Source organism: Equus caballus, chromosome 21 (assembly GCF_041296265.1).
Source record: "Equus caballus isolate H_3958 breed thoroughbred chromosome 21, TB-T2T, whole genome shotgun sequence".
NCBI lineage: Eukaryota > Metazoa > Chordata > Mammalia > Perissodactyla > Equidae > Equus > Equus caballus.
In genome coordinates, this window is record NC_091704.1 from 66,093,860 (window position 1) to 66,117,803 (window position 23,944).

At 41.4% G+C, this 23,944-nt stretch overlaps 1 long non-coding RNA gene across 1 annotated transcript in view; it reads right to left on the minus strand.

Annotated features, from left to right (window-relative positions):
• Positions 1-1,653: 1,653 nt before the first annotated feature.
• LOC106782374 (uncharacterized) overlaps positions 1,654-23,944 on the minus strand; it is a 41,433-nt gene continuing 19,142 nt past the window's right edge. The window contains exons 2-3 of the long non-coding RNA XR_001379393.3: positions 10,515-10,582; positions 1,654-7,860 (exon numbers count right to left, since the gene is read on the minus strand). This is a non-coding gene — a long non-coding RNA (uncharacterized lncRNA). The remainder of the gene's footprint in view (positions 7,861-10,514; positions 10,583-23,944) is intronic.

Consider the following 23,944-nt stretch of genomic DNA (forward strand, 5'->3'; position numbering starts at 1 on the left):
ATGCCTAGAATTAAAAATAGACTTAGTTCAATGAGGGGTCTTGTCCCAAACGTGGTATCATTTACCTCAGTGGAAGGATACAACAGTGAGGAAATTAAGAAGACAAAATTAATTTCTTCATAGGCTATTTCCTACAGTTGTAGAATCCTAGTGTGGAAAAGTGTTCTGAATGGAATTAAAGACTGATTTATCAGTTGTAAATACCAAACCCAGATGCTCATCTTCAAAGTGAAGGACTGGAAACTGCTTAGAAGACACTTAAACTCACACTGGGGGTGTTTTTATAGGGCAACTTTGGGAGGTGGAGAATAAAGAGGGATTTTGATAAGGATGGTTGCTCCCCACTTGGGAAGAGTGGCATGCCTCCACCCTGACACCCATCTGGAGATGTCTGCTGGGGTGAATCTCTGTGGGGAGCTTGCGGGGCATGCCCTGCAGGGAAGGGACCAGTGAGCTGGTGCACAACTCCAGCTGCACAAGTCTCTGGGGGATGGGCTGGCTGGATGCCCCCTCCCCAGTGGGAGCCTATGCCCTGTGTCTTGGGATCAGCTGTGTTCCCAAGCAGGGCCAGAGCAAAGGATGCTTGAGAGTTTCCTAAGGAGCAGCCAAGGGTCTCAGAAGAGAAAGAAGAGGTGTGGTCTTGGACTCTGTCTAAAGTGGGCAGTTGCCCAGAGGGAGAAGCCCAGTGCATCACTCCCAAGTATGCAGACAGAGCAAGGAGGGGATGCTCCCCCTCTAACAAGAGGACCCCGGGAGGAGACACCTGGTGATGGCAGATGGGTGAGATCAGGCTACTGGTGCATGTCCTCAAAAGGACCACAAAAAGCTCCAAAATGAAAACCAGCTTTAAATATTATTCAGACTGAAGGCTAAAGCCACAGTAAGAAATTGTGAGAAGAAACCAGTTAAGAAAGAGTTGACCCACAGGGCTGGAATACAGCGGTTGGAAAGGTGTGGGAGGATGGTGGACACTTAGGGCTGGGACCTCTGCTTCCCACTTGCACTGGCCCCAGCTGAGGACAAGCATTTTAGCTTCACAGCACATTCAAATTTTGGACATCTGATATCCAAAGCCCCTGATAGGCTTTTTGTTATTACTCAATCGAGACTGTGCTGCACCTTCCAACAAGACCAGGATTGTAGTCAAGGAGTCTCTCTCAGGAGGACAGCTGGAAAGACCCTTGGGGATGGTCCCTCCAGGTGTGCAGACCCTAGGAAGCTGTCTGCTTGGAACTGACCATCCCTGGGCGGTCACGCACCTGGGCTGGATCATCATCATCTATGACCTGTTCCTGCAGAGCCTGTGTCCGCAGCCCATGCACAGTCCAGGGACCCAGCCGCCTGTGCCCTGCAGACCCCTGGTCTGCAGCATCCATACCGTGATGGAGCCATGATCATCAATGACCCTCACCTGAGCTGCCCGCTGAGGCAGGAGAAGGAGCACAGCAGATCAGAGGCCCAGGACACCTGTACTTCGTGGCAGAGGGAAGGGCAGCATGCAGGAAAATTTTAACATCGACTATTTGCTTATTTATTTTACAGGACTTGGGTCCCTCATTTGAAGTGACCCCGACTGCCTTTCTTGGTCACCCTCATCTCATCCTCAGCTCTCATCTCAATGTTCCCAGCTCTTTATAGCATTTTGGGTGGGGGGGGGGGGGGGGAGAGGGGAAAGATTTGCCCTCAGCTAACTTCTGTTGCCAGTCTTACTCTCTTTCTTTTTTCCTTCCCAAAGCCCCAGTACATAGTTGTATATTCTAGTTGTAAGTCCTTCCAGTTCTTCTATGTGAGCCACCACCACAGCATGGCAACTGACAGATGGGTGGTGTGGTTCTGCCCCCAGGAACTGAACCCAGGCCACCAAAGTGGAGTGGACCGAACTTTAACCACTAGGTCATCAGGGCCGGCTCTCAGTGCTCCTAGCTCTAATATGACCTCTGACCCACCTCTTGTCTCCCTAAGTGCTTGATCAAGTCCCTTATTTCTTGCACAGCCCCTCCACTAAGGGTTTGCTGCTGCAGATGGTTTGTCTTTTCGTGGGCTGCAGAGGAGAGCTGAGATGTTGGAGCAAGTCTGCTGGTTGCTCTGTCAGGGATGGAGGGAACTTACAAGAAGGAAGAGCTTTGATAGACCCCAAGTCCTGGGCACCTCAGGGTACGGCACAACCTCCTGAGTGATGGCTTTGTGCATAACTACAAGGTCTAGCTTTTCTAGATCCCTGGGTCCCTGAGAAATTTTGTTCACATAGTGCCTATGAAGCCCTTACAAAGTCAGTAATTAAATTCCCAAAGAGAAGAGTTATTCCTCTCTTTATGGAGACAGAGAGAAAGAGAGAGATGATAGGGATTGATAGATGGATGGATGGGTAGATGGATGGATGGATGATATATAGATAGATAGATACATAGATAGATACTCAGATATATATATATATATGTATATACACTGGGTCCTTCATACCTCTCATTTCACTGATATAAACTCTGCCCCTTCTTGGCTATCCACTAGACAAAGTCCTTTATTCCTTAGAGAAAGGTACACTAGATGTAAGATGATTATCATAGAATCTGCCTTTTTTGTGAGTTGCTCACTGTAGCTAAGGACATTTCTCTATGCTCTTTTTCTGTTGAATAAAAACAGTTCCATCTCTAGAACATTAATTATCCCACAGCACTGCCTGGCATTTATTAATTTCAGCTATTAGAATGGAGACAAGAGAGAGGTTTAGTTACTAAGATACCTGATGCCTCGTCTCTCTCCTGGCCTCATTACGTGGGTGCACAGATCTCTGGGAAGATTTGGAATGTAATTACACCACCTTTATTTGAAATGTAAGCTCCCCTTAAGCAGTATCTAAATCTATGTCATAAATAAGCCATTAGTTGACCCAAATGTTTTCTAGAATCTATACTGGTAGAATCAGCTGTTTGACCCATATGCTTTTTAATATTCATATAAATGTGTATGTGTGGATATGTATTTATATGTGTACACGTGAAAGAGACATAGATTGAAAGAAGAGGAAAGAGCAAGGGTGAGTGAGACCCAGAGAGAGAGGGAGACAGAACTCTTGTCTATGGTCCTGGATGCTCTGGGTGAGACTGAGGACCACCCTTTTCCCAAATTCATTCTTTTGTTTGTTTTCAGCCCCATTGTTGAAATAGAATGGGGTATTTTTCTGTTAGTGGAGAGAAGAGGGAAGAAGAAAATGCCTTTTGCATTTATTTTATTTTGTCTTGATTTTATTTGTGCAGAAATCATAGAAGAGAGATGAGAAACGTGAAGATAATAGAGGCCACAGTCTGACATCCAACAGCTGCCCCACGTCTCAAAATGGGAATGAGGTTAAATCGAGTTGGCACCCAGTTAAAGGGGCAATGCCACCACAAAGAAAAAGGATCTTCTCAAGATACAATTGGATTCTGACTGTTAGCTATGGACATGCAGCATGTCACAGCTCTTCCTGGGGACACCCCCTGCCACTGCTCTGGCTCTGTCTTCAGGCTAACCCAGCCACTCTGCTCCCAGGAAAAAAGGTGCCACCCAAGACACACAGACTCAGATCCGTGAGAAGTTTTCCCTTAGAAGTGGAGTGGACAAAGTTCCCAATAGCTTCCGTATGGCAAATAAAATTATGCATTTTACTGGCTTTTTCTTAATATGGTCTTTAATGTATGCAAAAACACAGATCTTAGAAGCCAATCTATGGGCATGAAAATAATTCCATATAAACACTTAGCTCCACAATGATAGGATTTAAACAAGGATAAACCTAAGGGCCCAGAAAATCTGTCACCGTCTCTGTCTCTATATCCAAAAGCAAAGTCTGAACATCAAACTCAAAGTTAAAAAGTAAGAACAGGTCTGGCTGACTGGTTTGCTTTTAGTCCTTCTAAGAAGTGTGCAGTGGTATTGCGTTGTGGTTCTAATGACTAATGATGTTGAGCATCTTTTCTTTACCATCCTCATATTTCCTTCAGTGAAGGATCAGTTCAGATGTTTTGCACACTATCTCCTTGGATGATTTGCTTTCTTATTGTTGATTTTTTAGAGTTCTTTAGAGTTCCTTTGTCAATCACGTGATTTCCAAATATTTTCTCTTGGTCCGTGGCCTGTCTTTTCATTCTCTTAAACACCTTAAATTATTTTAAACTTTTAAAATTGAAGAGTTGCATATATACAGAAAATTACATGATTCATAATTGTGCCACTCAATGCATTACCATGAGGCAATCACACCCATTCCCCAGATTAGGAATAGAGCTGTACCAGCGCACCAATTGTCCCCATGCGCCCTCTCAGGCCAGTAGCTTCTTTCTTCTTCCCTTAGGTAACCACCAGGCTGGCTGCTGAGACCATATTCTAACTTTGCCTCTTTTCGAACTTTATACACATTTTGTGTCAGTCTGGTGTCTGAGAGCTGCCCAACGGTTCACGTACAGAAACAATGGAAACCAGTGCCAGGTTTGCCTCGTGATAATTCCCTTGTGCTTCTCCACTCATTCTCCTCCCTCTTCTGCTCCCAAGTTGCAGAGGACCCAACAGAGGACCTGGAGGCCTTGGGGGAAGGTCTGGGCCCCTGAATCACAGGGAGGAAGAGCACCAACCCAATAACCACAGTGGGGGACTCCGCGGGGGAGAAGTGAATCTATTGTGTTAAACCCGAGAGGTGGGAGTTGTGCATTACATCACTGCGCCTCCACTGGTAACACAAACATTCTGGATTGTAATCATACTATATTATTGGGGGTTTATATTTGTAAATTTTTAAATGCTTCTTCCTGACATTTTTTTATTAAGGATAGCATATACATGTTCTGTGTTTCTTGTCTAATTTTTGTCAATTTTTATTTTCAAATGAAAACTGTAAATCAGTTAGAGACTGAAAAATTTTAAAAAAAGAAAATATGACTATTGATGTAGCTCAAAATGAAGCATTATTTCAAGCTGTAGGAGCGCCATCAGCTCTCTAGCCATTGGGCAGGTTATCTTTCGTGCTCCACCCTCTCCTGGCTGCTGCCTCACCTGGTGGTCTAGCAGCTCCTTGTCTGCATTGCCCTGTGCATCTCTTGTCTTCTGCCCTGGGTTTCTCCGCTACTACACGAGCTAGCCCGCAATATGATGAGACACAATGTGGAGCAGAGATGAGCCGTCCAGACAAGGCCACTGTAGACCATCAGGCCCCCACTGACCCAGCAGCTGACCACAGATGCACGAGCGTGCCCCAGAAAGATCAAAAGAATCCTTCAAGGAACCTCAGCCAAAATCACTAATCCACAGAATCATGAGTTAAATACACAGTTCTCTTCAGTCACTACATTTTGGGTTGGCTTGTTATGCAAGAAATAATATCTGATACACAAGTGCATTCTTTTCAATCTCCATCAATAAAAGGGATCAAAATTCATTCTCATCTAAGATGGGCAGCTCTAACTATGCATAATCACCCTTTTATCCCAGGCTAGGTTAACACTACCATTTTTTCAACCATGTTGAATGGTTGCTGAATCTTATTTTTCGACATATTTTCAGATGATTACATACGTTTTCTCATTTAATTAGTTGATGTGAAAAATAGCATTTTTAATGTTAAAACATTCTACAGTTCCTGGAACAAGTCCTAACTAATCATAATGATTAATTTTATATGCATTTCTAGATTCAATTTACTAATATTTTATTCAGGATTTTTGCCTCTTTGTTTATACATGAAATTGGCCCATATTTTCTTATTTTATCCTTATTATTAAGATTATAGCAATACCTCATAGAATGAGTTTGGTAATGCTCTCTATTTTTTCTTTATATTGTGTGTGTAAAAGAAGGATTATATATCCTCTGCATTGTATGAACTTTTCTATGAAACTTCTCTTTTTATTCCCAATGTGCAAAGACTTTTATGAAGATGAGTATGTATGAGATGCTAACTTTTCATCTAGCATCTAGCATAAGAGATACTCTTATTATATTCCTCCTTTAATCTGTTGTTTAATAGTTATATGTTTAAATTTTGATTGTTAAACCAAACTTGAATTCCTGCCATGAACTTAATTTGGTCAAGAGGCTTTATACTTTTTCTTTTTAACTTGCCAACTTCAGTTTGTTAATATTTTCCTTAGGATTTGGGTATTGATTTACATAAAAGAGATTGACCTGTGGTTTTATTTCTAACACTGTCTCTTTTGGTTTAGCATCAGTATCTTAAAAGCCTTCTTTTTGTACTTCCTGCATGATATAACAGAAACTCATTTACTTATTTGCAACATACCATTGATATTGGCCCTGGAACCCTTATTTTGTAGAGCACCTCACAGATTTCAGGAGTACAAACGTTGCTGACACTGGTAAGAAGAGCTGTTGTTCCAGGGTGTATACATACCTCTGCAGTTGATACAATTTCTTGGGCATGCAGAGCTATGACTGACTGACTCTTTAAGGGCGTTGATTTCCAGACCCTCCACCCACATGGGCTCTTTCCTAAACTTGATGTGTCTGAGTAAACTGTGGTTAGCTGCTTCTCCTTTCTCTCCTCCCCTTTCATGATGGTACTTCCCCCAGTCTACAGAAGGAAGGCAAACCTCTCACTCATCCTATCTTCTTATGGTACACGGCTTTGAGTGTGCAAAACTCCAGGCACCAAACCTGGGTGTGATCTAGAATTTCCACTTCTGAGGAAGAGTCTATGAGAACAACAAAGAGAAAATTCAGCAAGAAATACTGAAGTGTCAAACTTTATTTGATCAGGCAAAAAGTCACACTAAAGTTCTATGTGTCTATCTGTCTATTTATCTATCTACCTACCTACTACCTATCAACCTACCTATCATCTATCTATCTATCATCTATCTATCTACCTATCTATCATCCATCTATCTATCATCTGTCTATCTATCATCTATCTATCCATCTATCTATCTATCTGTCTTGGAAATAGAATTCAGATGTGATAAAACTATTATGTGGATATCTGTCATCATGTTTATTTGAAATAAAACATGAATTCAGACTATTTTCTGAAAGGACGTAAGTTTGATTTGGTAAACATAGGAAGGAAGACTCCATGTCGATCTGTCTGTGCAGTGGACATTTTTCTTTAAGGAATGAGGTAAACCTGCAGCTCCAGCAGTTTGATGAAAATAGATTTAATCCTCATACACAGTACATGATACAACAAATATATATCCTTTGCAAATATTTAAAAGTATGTTAACCAGTTTTAGATATTTATATAAAAATATTTGAGTGGGCAATAGTTTTTCAAAATTAGTTTAGAGGCTATGCAACAAAAACGTGGAATGACTCTAGTCTAGAAGATAATACAATTTCTTTATAAACGACAGAGGCCATACAATAAATTATACGTTATTCTTCTGTGTGCATTAAAGTCAGTCATTTGTGCCTTTAACTTTGTTCACCTGGTTTTAAGCTTTGTAAAACCCCAAATGAAACTTTAATGCCACCTGTGCTAATTCAGAGAGGCTAACTGTATTAGCCAGAGTTCTCCAGAGAAGAAACAGAACCAGTAGGATATACCTATCTACATATACATATATGTATACATACACGTGTGTGTACATACATATACACACACAGAGACTGCAGTATTCAATCTACCAATTTAAATGCTAATCTCATCCAAAAAACGCTCTCACAGAAACACCAACACAATGTTTGAGGAAATATCTGATTTTTCCACGGCCCAGTCAAGTTAAAACATGAAATGAAGCATCATACTAACTACATTATACATTGATACATTTTTATCACCAAGCATCAGTAGAGGCACTAAATAAACATTAGGAGACTTGAGGTCTGGTTCCAGTTCTGTCATTTATCAGCCAGTGGACTTGGTTTCCTCATCTATAAAAAGAAGAAAATATTTGTCGTTTCTACTCTGTAGGGGCGTTACATAGAAGTTGGGGGTAAATCCAAAATTTCTTTGTAAAATTCTATTATAAAAATAATGACAGGGGGCCAGCTCTGTGGTCAAGTGGTTAAGTTCGCGAGCTCCACTTCAGCAGCCCAGGGTTTCACTGGTTCGGATCCTGGGCATGGACATGGCACTGCTCATCAGGCCATGCTGAGGCAGCGTCCCACATGCCACAACTAGAAGGACCCACAACTAAAATATACAACTATGTACTGGAGGGATTTGGAAAGAAAAAGCAGGAAAAAAAGAAGATTGGCAACAATTGTTAGCTCAGGTGCCAATCTTTAAAAAAAAAATAATAATGACAGATTGGTCCTTCAAGACATATGCTAACAAGTTCACAATCTGCATGTTAATGCCGTGTACACAGGATAGTTTTGTTGTGTTTTTAGACCAAGAAACATTCCTCGCTGCAAGTCAGTCACTGATTTCTGTTTTTACATATTGCTGGTAATTAGCTTGCTTTGATGGCTCTTATTTTCTCTTTCTTTTACAGGATGAAGAATATTTATTTCCATAGGAACTAATTTTTCACTCAATGACTATAGATTGATACTCCTAAACTTCTTAGTTTAGAGGAAGGAGGTTGTTCTTGAATGCAATTTGGATAGTAGATGGTTCTGGAGCCTCAAATCCTCAGGAGGTTCCATCAACACAGGACCGCATTGAATCTAGCACCTATTTTTCATGTAATTTCTCCAATAAGTTTAGTTTCTTTCAGAATAGTGGGCATGAGGGCCAAGAGTTGAGCAATTGCTAATGGTGCTGATTTATACAAAAAGGCAGCAAAGGATAGTCACTCCTGTAACCACCAGGTCACGTATTACCCTCTGCACGATTTGGAGCAGCATCAAGTTTTTTCCCCTCTTCCATAATTAAAAATAGAGTGGGTAACATTTCCTATATAATATTTGTTTTCTGGTTTGTGCCTTGTGTTATTTTTACCTTTAATTCAAAAACATCTTTGTTCTTGAGAGTTCATTCATTCTGTGTGGCTTTAATGAGCTCTGTGTTAATGTCACAGTCAAAACACCATGCACTGCTTTGAACAGTGAGGGGTAAAGGTGGAAAATAATTAGTATCTATTTTCAGTCTTGAAGTCTATCAGTGTCAATAGGAAGAGAGGGGACCAGAAAGAGAGTAATGAGGAAAAGACTTGGCCCAGCAGGACGCAGACTTAATTAATTTACCCGAAGTTAATTTGAAAAAAGTGAAAAAATGGACTCAAGAATAAAAGAGCATCCTCACAGTCGTGTGTATATATTTTAATCACTAAGATTATTTTATCAGAAGTTTTGTTTAACCCTTTAAAACATCAGCCTAGTTTATTTTAATGGAGATACTGTATAAACTCAAAACCAAAAAGAAAGGTATGTAATCATTTACTCATATTTAATTCATTCATTCATTCACTTAATCAAATACTAGACATTGATGTTGAAAGATGAAATTAGAACAAGAAGGAAGAGAAAGACTCGTGGATAAACATTCCTGCAGCAATAACATCAGCTTCCTCCCTCTTGTTTCGCTAAGAAGCCTACATGTGACTTTCAGCCAAGTATATTTTTTATATTTTTTAATTAGCCATCTTTGTGACTCCTTAAAATAATAGTATTTTCAGTTAGGACTATAGACTAGTAGTTAGATTCAAAGTCCTGAGTATGTTTCAAATATCCCTGAGCAATCAGGACAAGTATAAAGTGTGCTCTCCTGATTCCAAAGAGGAGAAAAAATAATTTAAACAGTATATGAACATTACACAGAAATGTGTTGTTGTATTTGTAGATTTTTCTAAATAACGACCCTCTGAATGGATCACAACTCAAGTCAGCGTCAAAGTGAGGAGGTAAAGTAATTTATCATAATGGCTTAGTGGTGGAGCCCCTATGAAATCCAGAAACTCCTCAAGATGTGTTTTCACCTTGATTTCTGACCCTGAAGACTCATCCCAGCCCCTCCTTGTGTGTAGACCTCTTAAGGAAGAATATGCTGGCACAGCATGCAGACTAAGCGATGTAAAAATGTGCAGTAAACTAGCCCACACCCCATTGTGCCATCGCGTAATGGGCGGCTATGATGGTATAAATGCAGCTGAACCAAATGGTGGGAGACAGGTGATCACAGTGACTCCTCTTCAGCTGCCCTGGGTCCTGCGCTTCTGGGCCACCTTTGTATGCGGTTGCGTGGGTGACTCACCCTGAGCACAGCCTAGCCTGTATAGGACTAGCCTGTGTAGAAGTGTGATGGCTTTTTAGTGTCCACTGAGCTAACAGGAGCTAACGAACAGCATTTGCTTCGTGAATCTTTATCTGTTAAACAAAACATTGTTGATTCAACATAAATGTTTGGCACCACGGATGTGTATGGTTGGGTAGTTTGTGTACATTTTTGCCCCTGAAAACAAATTTCTGCTTGTCTATAGGATTAGAATGTAAGGATAGACTGTGTGAAAACAGAGTGTCCTACCCATGATTCTGACGTTCAGGCTAGATGTGCCCTTATGTGCAGCACCCACTTTTGGAAGCTACCCCTCCGTGCCCCTTACCTTGTGGTCCCAACTCCAGTTGTCCAGGGATGCACTTACCTTTATATGGAGCATCACTTCCTGTCCTCTGCTTATAGTGGGTCCTAATGGGTTCCCTTTAGGGTATTCTAGTGGATGAAATTATAAGATTTTGAATCAAAGAGGCCAGGGTTTGAATCTTAACTTTCACACACTAACTCTTTGACCGTTGATAAATCACTTGGGCTTTCCAAGTTTTAGTTTCTTCAACTGCAAAATGGTGACAATACTAGACACTTCTAATGTTATTTTGCACGTCAAAAGGAAAAATGGAATTAAGAATTTCATCCTGATGACAGATTCATAATTGATGTTCAAACAGTAACTATATTTAATACTACCTCGTTAATCATTCCTTTACTTATTAATTACCCCATTAATTATGTATTAATTAATATTACTTCCTAATATTAGGAATATGAAGAAGGAAGAACTCAGACGGGACACTTGAAATTATTGCTCATTTTGATGAGAGCACTGCTTTTCAATCCTTCTAGCTATTTACCAATAAAAATTTTAAAAGAAACTGTTGGGCATCCTGATGTATAATGTAGTGATATGGGATGATATAATTTCTCCTGTCAGGGGCCAGAAGTCAGCAGCTGGGAATGGGAATGAGTGTCTCACTTCTGAGGGGATGTGGCTGGCCCTGATGGTGCAATGCTCACTGCCACTGGTTATGGAAGCCCATGCTTGTCAGTCTCATCAGAATGAGGGAGCATTACAGCCACATTCCTCAACACTGTTTTCATTATCATCCCCCTAAAAAGACATTTCAGATACTTTTTTCTCTAATCGTCCCTCATCTCCTTACATATGCAGATATTTGTCCATGTTCTATGTACATCTGTCTATCTATCTATCTATCTATCTATCTATCTATCTATCTATCTATCATCTATTAGTGCCTGATACATAAAAGGAGTGGTTTTGCTTCCCACTGGTTTTCATCCCCTCAGAAGTGATATCACCCAGGTTGGCATGGTCAGCCTTTCTCCAAGACAAAGTACCTTTGTTTGACCTGTGGCTGGAGGGAGAGCGAGGCCACTGATGAGTGCAGAGATCTCTATGTTGGGAGTCCCTTAACAGTTTAGGGACAAGTTGGGCATTCCCAGGGTTCGCAGGAGGGAAAGATATAAACAGCAAGCACATTGCCTGGCCCGTCTATTGTGCCTGAGAAGGATGGTGCCTTGTAATTAGACAACTTTCCAAAAATGTTTAAAAATAAATGTTAAGGTTTGGAGTAGGATATCGACATTATCAGACCAGTGCACGGAGGAGCTTCATCCACGGCAGAGCGCTGTTTGGATTTACATCTGGTAGGCCTGGAGAGTAAAGATTGCTGAAGGGGCTCTGGTAATAATGTATGTGTGAAAGATAGTAATAATCTAACCACAGCAGTGGCGGTGAAATGGAGGGAAAGAGAGAATTACCAAAACTGCATAAAGTAGACTGGAGATGGGCCAAAAGATGATTCAGTGTTTGGAACCTGGATGTGAGTATCTGAGAAAAGTGTGTGGCATCTCCATACTAAGGAATGTCAGAAGGAATATCTGGTTTAATCAAGAGGAGAATAAATTTTAGCTGTTGTCTATGGATAGACTTATTTATTTGAGCTTAGTCACTTAATATATTTACATGTATTTGTGTATGTTTGTCTCCTATCTGGGCCATATTTTTCACTCAAAATAGACACATCTAAATTACATCTTAACCAATGAGGTTTAAAAGATTAGCAATAACATTAGCTATTTGTCTACAATAATTTATCCTATTCAGTTGCCATTTGAAACATGATGTTTTAGCATACATTTTCATTATAGAGGGAATCTTCAAGATTTTGGTGGAGTTGTATTTATAGAATCATCCTAATGATTAATGCTAATTAGACTTGTGATTATCACCCTGTTATTGGAGCTCTTAACAAACAAGATTTCTCTTAAAGAAATGCTTTGTTTGTCTATAGTGATGTCTCTGGGCGGAAGCTGCCAGGATCGCTGAGAGTCTGTCTTTGAACTCAGAATGTTTTCTTCTACATACTGATAATAACCTCAGGTATCTCAGTGGGATGAAGAAAATTCTGTCCCACCACTATGCGTTCAATGAAAATTACGTCTTATGAGAATCAGCTATAGAGGCTAGAAAGAAAAATTCCAAAGGAAAAGATGAGCATCATGGACACAATAGATGCAAAGGAAGTCCAGTTCTGGAGGCGGGTCCTCACTCTCGCAGAGCTTTGTGTGCTCTCGGTCTCTTCTGTTATCACTAAGGGTCCTGAACAACAGAGATGTTACAGAGCTGCCACTGGTTCCTTACACTGGGTTTCTTTGCCAAGATCATAATTTTTCTTTACTGTGCGTCTATCCAATTGCACTTATTCAAGTGAAAATCTGGATTCAGTTTCATGGAGCTTTAGTACAGGGAGGTAAGCTCCTTAGGGGAGGATGTAGCAATTCAAAGACAGCTATTGCCAGAGCCAGAGCTGAAAAAATCTGACAGATGATGCATAGATTAAAACAGAAAAATAACATGCACATTTAATTCAGCAAACATATCTGCTAGGGGTTCATTCATTAATAATACAGACTCAAAATCCATTACGGTGTCACAAATCCGTGTGAGTATTTTGGGTTCCCAGTTGCTAATCTAACTGAAGGATGTTGGCATGAGCATTGATTGCATTTTCAAGATGGCTTTTTGTGTCACGCATTTCAGCAGGCACACACCAGACGCCTCTGGTTTTGCTCATAGAATGTAATTCCACTGTGTTCATTCTGGCAGGGATATTCACATATTAGGTGGAAAGAGCTTAATTAGAACTCAAGGGACAAAGGAAACCAGGACTCCTTCTTCTTAGCCCCCAACTTTCTCTGGGAACCCAAAATCGCCCAACTGCTGAAGTTTGTGAAGGGATTTCTATGTGCAGGATAATTAAATATACAAATAAGTCTTAGAATGAGCTTGAGAAGATAATATCCTATGATATCAAACCCCTAGGTGAAATCACCAAATCTCAGACAAAATTTCTATGATTTTTATTTCTATTCAGATAGAAGCCTTATATAAAATTTGTAAATATTTTACTCTGTTTCTTTATGTATCAGGTCAAAGGAAAAAGCAGCACTTTTTTTTCTCAATGAAGCTTCCACATATAAACATTAACAATTGAAAGCGACATAGACATTCCACAATAGCAAAGGCTATTGCTCCTAGGAAGAGGAATATGACATAGTTGTATATTACAAAATGCTTAGCATTCTGTTCTGGAATTATTATTGCAATTCTGCCAGTATAATTCAATTAGATAAATTTTATTTCAATTTAACTTAATTTTATTTTGGAGAGAGGCATAAATTTTATACTTAAATCTAGAGTGCCTAACACAGAGCTTTGCACATGGCAGTAGAAGAGTCAAAATTGAATGAAATTTAAAGCCCTATATCAAGTGGAATAATGGTTAAGATGAAAGCATAAAACATGATTCTTGCCTTTGTTGGTTCTTGAACTCGAGAGCTTCTCAAGTGAAATCCAGAACTGGTCTGCATACACAGAGGGCAAGGAGAGACCAAAGAAAGAAGCAGTCCCCTCCAGATTGGTAGGTGGCAGTTTTAATAATCAAGGGAACTTGCACACGAGGCTTGTCTTGGGCAGCCTCAAGATGAGTAGATCTCAGCACCCACCCACCAGAATCTTGAAAATTTATGTAGAGGGGTTCAGTTACATATGCCACTCAGATAGTCTCAATAATGCATTGCTCTCTCAAGGCTGTGTCCTTGAAAATGGATCCTATTGTGGGAACTGTGGGAAGAATGTACATTCCAAAGACAGAAGAGGAGAGGAGGAACCTCCAATTGCCCAGGTCCACCTCTTGGGTCAACTATTGGTCACATCTTCTCCATGACCTTCTCCAACAATCTTCAAGGAATTCGTAGCCTTAAAGTGGAATGCATCCATTCATGTCCCCTAGAGGGGTCTTACTCATCAGCATGAGATTCAAGTCCTACATCCTCCAGTCACTTAGAGTAGACATTGCTAATCTTGGGCCCATGGGCCAGATCTTGTTTAAGGTCTGTTATCTTGTAGCTTATGAGCTAGGAAAGATTTTTACATTTTTAAAGAGTTGTTAAAAAAACAAAAGAATATGCAACAGAGATCCATGTGGCCCACAAAGCTGAACATACTTACTGTCTTAACTTTTACAGTAAAAATTTCCTGACCCCTGACTTAGAGGATTAGATTTCCTGCTTTATCACTTGTTCTGACCCCACCCTTTTCCCACAGAGCATGTGCTAATTAAATTATTGCCTTTGTGGTAATTCCAAAGCAAAATCTACAATCCTAACATTGTCAGTCATTGATTGAAATATTTCTTTCAAAAAGGAATATTCATATTATTAGTTAGAGGAATGCTAATAACATAATTGGAATAACTCAATTGGAATGAATCCTCAATTTTGGTAGGTTAACACAATAGAAGTGTATTTTCTTCTCTCACATAGCAGCCAGTGGATGTGTTTCTGGTTGACCATTTGGTGGTGCAGGGACCCAGGTTTCTATCTTTGAAATAGCCATCCATAGGGTCTCTGTGTCCTCAACAACCAGTTGGCTTGGTTGGTGATTTGGGGAGAGTTTAATGATGTGAGGCTTTGCTTTGAAAGAAAGGGAAAGAGAGAGTAGAAAAGGCAAAGTCATTTCTTAAACACTCCTATCCAAAAGTGACACACTTCCCTTCCTCCCACATAGTATTGACAAGAACTAGTCACTTGACCACATTTGACTGTGATAGGGCTAGTAAATAGAGTCCTTGGGTGGACCACTAGAGGGAGCTCTTCAGTACAGATGGGAGCTCATGAACATCAGGTGGGCATCTAGAGGTCTTGACTGTCTGCATTGGTAAACAAAAAGCCAGACTTTGGAGTGAAGATACTGGATTGAAAACATACGTGCTTTCACCCCATCCCAGCACTCCATTGAAACCTCCAATTAAGACATTAAAAACAATAATACAGTCACGCTCCACGTAACGACATTTCCGTCAGTGATGGACTGCATATACAATGGTGGTCCCATAAGATTAGTACCACATAGCCTAGATGCATAGTAAGCTGTACCATCTAGGTTTGTGTAAGTATACTCTATGATCTTTTCACAATGACACAATTGTTTAATGACACATTTCTCAGAACATACCATCATCATTAAGAGATAGATGACTGTAACAGTAAACATACAAAAACAGTGAAAATGAGAGACAAAACAAACCAACAAAAATATGGAAGCTGAGGAATAGATTTGTTAAATGATAACTGGTCTAAAAACATGAGGAAACCAAATTTTAACCCTGTAGTAGGAACACAGAGTTTTCCTCGAACAAAGCAGGGATCAGCTTCCTCTCGAAGTACGGTAAAAGGGTGTATGTGGGAGTGCTCATATGACTTGGTTGAGCTGGAACTTCCCCATATGGTTCTGAGTAAGACTGACCAAAAGGATGCTTTCCTGAGATTTAGGGAGGCAAAAGTTAAGCAGCAACCATTGATCTCTGAAAGCTGAGGTGGTTGAGGGGCAGACATTTCCAGCGTTGCCAGAAGGCACTAGCTTGTACCTCACCTTCTTCTGTTCCCATCTAGTTCTTCTTACTGACTGTTGACCCCAGTGAACACCGTGGCCCTAGACTTACCATCACATGCTTGGCTGTGGGCTGTCAATGTCCTCCAGTCAAAGGCCACCAAGAACTCACCTGCACTTGAACAGGTTGAGTTTGGTTACTTGTTACAATGAGAGAGCATACACATCACGAGTGAATCTCAGGGTGTCCCAGTGAGAAGGTTTTAGAAAGAAGCTGTTGGGCTTGGTTGGTGATTTGGGGAGAGTTTAATGATGTGAGGCTTTGCTTTGTATTGGAAGCAGTCAGCAAGTGAGATTAATTGTATGATTAATATCTCGATAAAACTTATTTACAGGGAGGTCAGACTAAAATGAAGCTAAAGCTGTAACTGATAAAGAACAGGCACTCATATTAGCTGGGAGGGGGCGATGTTTGGTATTTTGTGGCTCAGACGATATTCACGTTTTGTCTGTGTTTAGACCTGATTACATACAGAGTGGTCTTTTTGTTTGTTTGTCTTGATCTATCACAGTCACACAGTGGCCTTGTGACATGTTGATGTTCTATGAAGTCGTTTATGTCCAACAGGAGAACATCAAGGCCTAGCAGTGGGTGCCAGACCAGCTTGTAGCAACACCAAGTGCAGACTAATAGTGCCAGCTTTGCTCTTTCTGAATGATGCACAGACTCCTGACATGAACTGCTCCACCATTACCCCTTAGAAGCCTGGTCTCAGCAGCTGGATGAGCTTGGCTTCTCAAATTGACGGGTCGGTGCCTTCTCTTATGCTTTGTTAAAGCTTCACTTCTCCAGATTCTGTCATAATTGTGTCAAAGCTGATTTCAATAATAAACCCCTTATTCCATAACTCATAGTGTTTCCACTCTCCTAGTTAAACACTGACTGTGATAACGGGACTCAAATCAGGAAGACTAATTGAAAGCTGTTTGGGAAGAATATAGATCCCTGGATACCTGTCTCCAAATCCATGCATTGTGAGGCAGCCCTTCTTAATCGTGGCAAAATAATGGAGGTTCATGCTCTTTAAAAGGCAAAATAGTGGGACTGTGGACTGGGGAATTTCAGGAACGTTTGAAGGCAAGGTATATTTCTAGAAGCAGGAGAATAATTTTAAAATATACGAACTGAATGCTGAGTTCATCAGTCTCCCTTTTCTATTCAGCCCTCAAAGTTCTGCAGTCACACAAAATGCACCCCCTGGGAAGGGGACTGGAGGAATCGACTCTGTGACCTCTGACCAAATATACACAAGGGGGGATGGTCACTGAAGCACAACATTATCATAAATGGTTAACATCATCATGCCTGCTTGATGAAGTGACCCCACTATTGTTGAGGATAGACTTCCTTTATTCCTCGTAATATTATTTTCTCTGAAACCTAGTTGGTCTGAAATCAATATAGCCATTCCGGCCACCCTTTGATTCATGTTAGCCTGATATACCCTTTTTCTTATCCTTTTGCTCTCTTTGGGTCATTTTATTTAAATGCACTGCAGGCAGCATATAGTAGGGTCTTACTTTTTCATTCAATCCAATAATCTTTCCCATTTAGCTTGGATGTTTAGACTATTTACATTTAATGTAATTATTGATATAGTTTATATCTGTCATCTTGCTCTTTGTTTTCAATTTGTCCAATCTATTATTGTTCTTTTTTCCCCTCCTTTACTACCCTCTTTGTTTGTTATTTTAATGGATATTTAGTAGAGATCAGACACCCTTCAGGTGATATTTTACCCCTTCATATAGTATAAAATCTCACAACAGTATACTTCTATTTCTTTCCTCCTAGGCTTTATCTCTTTTTTGTTATATGCTTTAATTTTATCTACATTACAAACTCCATGCTGAATTTTTGGTACTTTTTGTTTTAACAATTCATTATCTTTTAAAGAGATGTAAATAACATTTTTAAATGGTTTTATGTATTTATGCATGTGTTTACCATTTCAACTTTCTTCATTCCTTTGGTAGACCCATCTGCCTGATGCCATTTTTCTTTTCCTTTTTTTTTTTTTTTTTGCCAGAAGGTTTTCTTATAACATTTCTTGTAGTGAACTGGGCCAGGGTCCCCACTTGCCCTATCTGTCACACTCAGAGGAAATAGCAAGGGCTCTCCATAGCCTTGCTCTCCTCTCACCTCCTCAACTACTCTGTAAATTGAATAACTAAACCAGAAAGTCAGGGATCAGTTGTCACATCAGGATTATTTGTGCCTGCCTTCTTTGTCATGAGTGGGAATTTGGGAACTAATTCTCTTTAATGCTTTCTGTGTTTTACACGCTGATAAATCAGAGGAAAATGCTTTCCTGAAATGTTTAAACTTTAAAAACATTGATTTCTATATAAATAATATGTAGGACTTTTTTCTTTAAATTATTCCTTATGTTTAACATGTTGGCTTGAAGTAGGAGATCAAAGGAAGGATGCTAGACGTAGATGTTTCATAAACTTTACCAGTACAGGAAATTGGACTTTCTCCCCACTTGACTCATATTTTGTGAAGACTCGCTGCCTGGGAATCCCTCGCAGCCTCATCTGTCTTAGATGACTTGTTACTTCACTGTAATGTGTCCTCTGGCCTTGGGCTGTGGGGTGTTGCCTGAGTTCATTAGGTTCTTGCTCTTCCCTGCACATCGTAATGTTCTCCTCCTCCTAATGCTCTGTGCAATCACTGCAGCAAATGCTGTATATGCTGCCTCCACCCTACATTCTATTCAGTCTGGCTTCTACTTACAAGCCACTTCAACTACTCGGCAATTGTGCATTAAGTGCAGGTCTTGAAACTCATGCTCTGAATGGCTGAGTCTCCTGCTCCTGTGAGGAGCCAACACAGTGGGGAGGTTCTGTGAGAGAAGTGTCTGGCAAAGGTGTGTCTTTCCCCTGAAGCTTGTGGGGAAAATTCAAAGCAGAGGTACACAGAAAATGGAACCCCAAGTGGGAAGCCAAGCTCAGTCAGATACAGAAAGAAGAAGGGTCAAGAGGAGGGATCAAAGCTGGCTGCAAAACCAGAAACTGGGGAGTCAGTGAGGATCGAAGAGCCAGGTGACTAAGGATTTGAATTTAGATGACAGAAGCAGAGACCTCAGCGGGCCTCTCCTGCTATATAACTTGACGAAAGAGAAGTGTGTGTGTTAATTACCATATTAGATTCTTCGGGGTGCCTTAATAAATGACCACAAACTTGGAGACTTCAAACAACAGAACTTTATTCTCTCACAGTTCTAGAGGCAGAAGTCTGCAATCCGTATGTCAGCAGAGCTGGTTCCTTCTGGAGGCTCTGAGGGAGAATCTGTTCGAGGCCTCCGGGCAAGCCTCGGTGGTCCTTAGCTTGTAGCTGCATCATTCCAGTCTCCACCTCCATATTCACATGGCCTTCTCCTTGTGTGTGTGCTCTGTCTTCTTACAAGGACACCTATGATGAGATCTGGGGCCCACCCTAAATCCGAGATGATCTTATCTTGAGATCCTTAACTTAATTACATCTGTAAAGACCCTTTTCCAAATAAAGTCGCCTCCACAAATTCCAGCGGTTAGGACTTGCACATATCTTTTGAGGGGCCACCATTCAACCCAACACAGTTACTATATTCAAGATACTGATTGTTGTGAGATAATGCCTGTAAAGACACCAGCATGTGGAAAGCTGCTACAGTATTATTCACTGATATTAATATCAGAATGAAGAGATGCAGATCAAGAGTCAGCTGGGGCACATCTTAGGAAAGTTCCAAAAATATTTGACTTTTACTGGTGTCACCCAAGTGTAGCACATGGGAGAGCCAGCTACGCTGAAATGGCTGGATACAGGCGCCACTAGGATGGAAGCTTCTTAAAGGAAGAGAGGATATTTTTCACTCTCCTGTCACCAGCACCCAGTAGGATGGCTGCCACATGGTATGTAGTCAATAAGTGTATGGAGTGAATGAGAAAATGTTTTTTGAAAGTAGTCACTGTATTATTCAATTCTTTTGTACTCCATCTTCCACACTCGTCCCTGATTCTCCAAGGTCAAATAAAGCAGTAGTCACACAGGAGTTAATTTATGCCCATCCTTGACATCTGTATCACACCTTCTTCTGTGGCCCACATATCTTCAATCACCAATGTATCACGCACTTCTCTATTATATTCTTCTCCTGTTGCCCATTTTTCTCACTAGTCCCACCCCTTCAAGGTCTAGATCGGCAGTGTCATAAATAGGAATTTATTTATGCAGATTCCTGCCTTTTTTGGGGCAGGCATATGGCAAACTCATCACCTTTCATCTTTAGGTGGAAACTCTCTCGCTAGAATGAGAAACCTGGGGCAGAAACGATGAGAGCAGCCCTTCCTGGTGAGGCACATGGATGTAGTGGAAAGAATGCGGGCATTGGGTTGTCGAAGTATGGTTTGGTAAAGACAGTTTATGGAGGGCCTAATGTGTGTCAGGTGCTGTTCTAGATTGTGGAAACGAGACAGATAATAACAACTGAATAATAGATAATGATAGGTAGATAGATGAATACGTAGATAGACTTCATTCTCATTCTGCCACTTAACGTCTGCAGAATTTTGCACAAGCTATAACAACACTCAGCCTCAGTTTCTGGATAAAATTAAGTTATTTAATGCCTAACTCATAAGGTTTCTCTGAGAACTAAGTAATCATATATACACATATATAAAATATGTGAGTGTATGTATACACACACACACACACACAAAGAGAGAGACAGAGAGGGAGAGCACTTTGCACATGGTAGATAATAAATTTGCCCTCCCTTTCTTCTCAGCTCCTGAACTATAATGCAGAGAGAACCAATGTTTATCCAGCTTGTCATCTGAATCCCTGCTTTCTTTACAGACTCCTCACAACCTACAGTGTCAATTTGGGACCAGGTTGTAGCCATCTGCCTTCCTAAATAGCCCTAAACGATGTCGGAGGTTCTGACAACCTTCACTGCTCCTGATCCACAGCCCCTGCAAGAAAGGACCCTACGCAGCTGCGCTCACCCATGAGGGATTTTTGCACCAGTTTCTCCAGACCTCCGGGACCCATGCTGGGAGCCGGCTTCAGATGGTAATTATTCTCAGCTGCAGCCCTGGCCCCATTAACGACGGAACTCTAGAGATGAAAAGTCCTCAATCCTATTATCGGTCCCTACTTCAAACGTGAACTCTGGGACTTGAAGGCTCTTCGTGTGGCTTCCTCAGCTTAATGATGCTGCTCGCACCTCCTACCTGAAGACAGCACTCATTATGGCACTAAGATGCACGGCCGTGTTTCAGTTAATTGAGTTCATTTGCTAGTTTGCAAAGAAACACAATTAATAAAAGAAGCCGTGCATGTCATTTTTTTGCAGGTCAGCTTTGAAATGATAACTGTTTTGACTGATCTCCTGTGACTAAAATGAAGAAAACAGTTCACGCTGAATCATTCACATGCGGAGGTGATGAACATATGTTTCTAATTTGAGTTAAGAGAAAGCAAAAATAAACAATATTAACAAATCTTCGTTCTTGACAACCACTCACAGGATGTTTCAGCTAAGAAATGAGCAGATGGTCCAGGGAATAAAGAAAATGATGCTTCTCGGCTCAAAGTTTCTTGACTGGTGTGAGCTCATTCCTTCTGAGATGGGGGCAAGTCCTGAACACTTTCAGTGGATTTTCCCATCAGTAAGCGGATGCTGCTTATCCACACAGGTGGGTACTATGGGATGGAATGGTGCCTCATGAGTTCACATCACACTTCAGGTGGGGTGAGTGTCACAAGGAGAGAACTAGTCTCTTCAGAGCCACCGCATCTGGATGTGATCAGGTGACTTGATTTGCTTCAGGTAAGTGCGGAGTGCGATGGGAGAGGGGTGTTGATTGCCATCTGCCCTGTAGGGGAGCATGGGCTCAGAGTAGGGGAGGGTTTGGCCACCATGATGCTTGGCTTCCTTTTCAGCCGCAATTGTTATACTGTGGTCAGACTATGGTAACTTATTTCATTTCTTGGCACATCTGTCTGTTTTTTAATTCCTAAGCCTGTGGACACAATACTTATTTTTTGTAAGAATAAATCTTGCCTTTACATTATAATTTATAAAAATGATTCTGTTTTTACGGTCTCTCTGATGACTTGAAGGCATCTTTCCAACTCCAGAGTGGAACATCAACTTTAAGGTCCAAGACCAGGTGTGATGGAGGAAAAGAGCACTGGACACGGAGTCACATCTCTGAGCACTGCACCCCTGAATTCAACATGTCAATCAAGAGAAACTCCTTAGTCTCTCGAAGTCTCCCATTCCCCATCTTTAAATGAGCTGATTGGAAGGGATGATCCTGAAGCTTCACCCCAGCCCACATTCCCCAGGGTTGATAAGCATGAGGGTAGCATGTCTGTTCCTTCCAGACAGAATCTTATGGAATCTTCAGAAGATCAAGGAAGCTTGATTCCATGGGGAGGCCTCATTCCCAGGGATGCCCAGGCCATCTAAGCACGGGGAACACAACTCTTGGGCTTCTTCAACTTTGAGGGAAGAGTTTCCACTACCTGCCATGTCAGCTCATCAAATTAACAAGTTCAAACACAACACAGATCCCCAGCTGCTGGCCTTCTCACAGCCTGAGAGAAGCATGGACGTCTCTCCACACTACTTGTATTGGCAAGGCTGCAAAGCCAGTGACTGTACACCTTTCAATTCAACATGAGGAAGAATTTTCTCTGTCGGTCACCCTGTGTGGGCTGTCCCAGGAGGCCTCCCACTGCAGGCTCCAGCACAGGCCAGATGTGAGAGACGATCTTCCTGCCCCAAGGGGTGGAGTACTGTGGCACTCACAGTGTGGCCCTCGGACCAGCATGGGCATCGCTGAGGGGCTTGATGGAAATCCCAATGGCCTGAGTCACACTCTGAGTTGTATGGGGTTCTCGGCTGGTTCCTGTGCACATGAAAGTCTGAGAATTGCTGGGAATGGGGAGGAGTCATAGTAACAGCCCAGATGTCTTCTACATAATCTCTTGTAGGGGAGCTGAGCTGGGAGGTGAGGGCTGGAGCAGAGACTACACAGAGCCCCTCTGCAGAGGGCAGCTGGGCTAGAGGACAAGTTCATTTAGATCTAATTTTTATCTTCTCCAAGCTTCTCTATTTCTCTCTAAACCTGAAATTCCATTCAAGCAGGAGTAGTCCTGTTCCATCTGCATGGATTCCCTCTCAGATCCTTCTGTCCCAACTGGATGATGGACACTAATTTGAGCTGAGTTCACTCCTAGGCAGGGGGTGAATGTCAGTCTGTCTCTCACCTGCATTGAGGCGGTCATAGGAGAGAAGAATCACACCTGTGGGTTATTTTCTCAAATTTGCTTTCACCCATGAAGATTAGACGTGATATGAGGGGGTCTACCATCCATAAGGTTAGCTTTGCCAAGTGTGTTGTGTAGACTCTCTCGCCTGAAAGAGCTCAGCACATTTTGGATTTTAAAGAAGTGGTCCTAGATGCAGGACGAGTTGTAAATGAGAGAAAAGCAAACGTGAGACCAGAGGGCCAGTGGCTTTTTGTCAAGGATGGGGGTCTGGATGTGCCCCCAGTGCAGCATCTGTGGACTGCCTGTCTTGATTAGTAGGGGTGAGGCTGACCTCCTGCAGATTGTCCACGGTCTTCCTTATTTTGGAAAAAACTTTTGAGCAGGGAGTTACTTTATAGAGAGATTGTCACCTAAAAGGTGTTTGATATTCAATTAGGTTGGCAGTCCTTAAGGTGAATAGTTGTCCACATCAGACTTTGCAGACAGGCTTCGTTACCGGGGGAGGGCTGAGTGTGCACTGCTCCGATGCTGGACGTGACAGATCCTTCTC